At 35.9% G+C, this 2,922-nt stretch overlaps 1 long non-coding RNA gene across 1 annotated transcript; it reads left to right on the top strand.

Moving 5' to 3' along the window:
• The first annotated feature begins 366 nt into the window (after positions 1 to 366).
• LOC118562897 lies at positions 367 to 1,576 on the top strand. The gene is made up of 3 exons (XR_004930871.1): positions 367 to 418; positions 581 to 849; positions 1,139 to 1,576. It is a non-coding gene; the product is annotated as an uncharacterized LOC118562897 (long non-coding RNA).
• Positions 1,577 to 2,922: the final 1,346 nt, after the last annotated feature.

The following is a 2,922-nucleotide window of genomic DNA, read 5'->3' as shown; positions in this document are numbered from 1 at the left end:
ACTCAAAATTTGACCCAAATGGTGTATAGTGCAATTTCTATGGAGATAATTTCCTGCCAAAACGTTGTAAGCAAAAAAATGTGTTGCACACAAATAAAACCTGTTTTGCACACAAAATGATATGTCTCACACACAAAAAATTGTTTTGCAAACTGTTCGCCAACCTTGCACTCAAAATATCATTTGTAAGTTTTCCTCGAGTACAAAACGGTCTGTGCTTGCACAAAACAGCCTCTGCTCGAGTACGAAACAATCCCACCACCGCTGCGGTAAATTTGTGGCAAAAGTCACGTGATGCATTGAGTTGTTGTTCAGACTTCCCGACAGCAGGGGGCGCACCCAAAAAAAACTGAAACGCGCCGGTTTGGCTAAAGAAGAAAAACGTGACATCACAGCTAACAGCATTAGCACCCCACAGGTAACTTTCAAAGCTTTCCCGGTGAAAAAGTAATAGCTCACTGATAGATCATGTAAGATTTCAGTTAAAGGCACTGTTTAGTTTTATCTCTGATCTAAAAATGCTGTGTAACGGACTTTTGAAAAATAACGTATTTAAACCATGATTTAACTCTCCTTTCAGAATTCAACGTGTTTGGAGAGACGTGTGGTGCGCAGGAACAAACATATACAACAATGTGCTGCACTCAGGAGAGGACAACAGTTTGCTTGAGCTGTCAAACATGTTGGATAACTTCTGTTGTCACTATTTATTTATCCCAAGACTACAACTAAGTTTTCACACCATCAGCAGTGGCTGAGATGACCATTCACTCAGAACTGAGAGGAATCTGACACTTATGGGAGATGGGAAGCATCCAGCATGCTGTGGTAGAACCAGAAATCACAGAGGTAAGATGGATTTTTTTTGTGCGTGCTATTATACAGTTTCTCACAATGCATATATTTCAAACCAGAAATTAATTAATCTGATCATTCCAATACAACAAAACATCGAAAACATCAGAGAGGTGGCATTGAAACTGTTTTCTTTGAAATGTGTTTATTATTAAAATAATTAATGGATTTTGGAGTCTTTTTTTCAATCCTTAGCTCCATGAATTAAATTATATTCAGTAAGTTGTAGCAACAGAATCATGGCCTCTTTTTTATTCTCTATATATCTCCATCTTTCTTGCAGGGACTCTGCCTGCCTCATATTGACAGTGGACTGCTGGATGACCCACACTGTGGGGTCACTATTTCTGAAACTGGCAATGTGTTGAGCCCTGAACAACTTGGTAGCACTGAGGGCAGCCATGGATGCACTGGGACATTCTGAATCGCACGGCTCAGAATATATATATATATATATATATATATATATATATATATATATATATATATATATATATATATATATATATATATATATGTTGCTACTCTCCAGTATGACCAACACTTTACGGGTTTAATCTTATTGTGGTTACCATTGTTGCAAAAGGTTTTTAAGTAGTAAAATCTAGCCAGGGAAATGTAACTAAGTTAGTGCATTCACTGAATAAAAGTGTAGAACTGCTGGGATTATGATGGTAAATGTGTATGGTACTGTATAAAAATTTTGAAAATGCTGAGGTTATTGGAATAAAAGGGCACATGGAGCTGTTAATAAACCTGAGGATGCAAACAGTGTGGGAAAATTAAACAGTCCTTTATTTTCCACATTGCATAATAAACATACCCTTTCATAAAGTCTTCATTTCCAATTCTTACCAATATTAATCAAAGTGAATACACCTTTCCACAAGGATTGCTTTTATTGTTGAAATCAAGACTGAAAGAACTCCATTAATTCTCCAGGTTTTTCCCAGTAAACAATCCATGTATTACCATAAAGCGGGCTGTATAAAACAAACTGGCTGATGAAATGGATGAAGCCAAAAACAGGACTATGAAAAACAATTTCTGCATGTAAGACTGTCAGGAAATTTAGAACCTCAAACCTGGCCTTTTTTTTCCAGCCTAAACGGCTCCACTAAGAGCTATGAAGGATATGCTGCAACAGTTAGTGATCAAAGTAGTTAATACTGGGAACTAAAACGGTTACATATTAAGTTATTTTTAAACAAGCTCAAATCATCTGCCGTATGTTTAAAGATTACATAAAATTTTGAATTGTTCAAGTCTTGGTAGTCTTGTGATGGAAGTCGGCGTGTCTCAAAGCAGGTTGATGATCTGGTAGCCTTCCATCCAGCCCAGAACTTTGATGACCTTCACCTCATCAGTGGATGCTGGAAAACAGATATGTGTTATGGATATGTAAAGGATAATACTCCTCTTAAAGAAAAAAAAAAATTACCAAGAGGAAAACAAAAGTTTTAAGAAAATATCTGCCCATGTGGCCAATTCCAGCTGTGGTTTTTGCCATGGCCAAACTAATTTTATTAAGTGCACAACACATATTTGCAATTGGGCACAGATGACCTCATTTTTACTTTGAAGAAATTAAGGAGTTAGAAAGGTAGTGAGATATAATCTAGATCTGCTGCTATATGCTTTACTTGTAACATTCATATTTATGTTAGAAAACGCAATTTTTAATTAATTTCCTTACCAATTTTCAAATAATCAATATCCACTCGTTGCAATTATTTTAAATTGCTTAAGAATCCGTTTTGCACATAAGCATACATGCATTGGTTTAACAGTTTTAGGATAAATTATCATATCCAAACACCAATTTAGGTTTACACCAATAAGAACAACAGACAGTCAGTTGAAAACAACATAAAAACACATTATAATCTGTTAACAATGCATTTATCTGGGTATCCACTCAGGTACTATTTATTTGACAACAAAGTAAAGGGAGAAGCCAACCAGTGGGGTTACATTACAAAGCAAAAGTTGTTTTAGCATTGCGTTCAACCTAAGGCTAGCTTTCATGTAATTTGCTCTAAAACGTAACATGGTCCCTTACTGTAA

Source organism: Fundulus heteroclitus, chromosome 1 (genome assembly GCF_011125445.2).
Source record: "Fundulus heteroclitus isolate FHET01 chromosome 1, MU-UCD_Fhet_4.1, whole genome shotgun sequence".
Classification (NCBI taxonomy): domain Eukaryota; kingdom Metazoa; phylum Chordata; class Actinopteri; order Cyprinodontiformes; family Fundulidae; genus Fundulus; species Fundulus heteroclitus.
The sequence above is the reverse complement of the archived record's forward strand: the minus strand, read 5'-3'. Positions and strand labels throughout refer to the sequence as shown.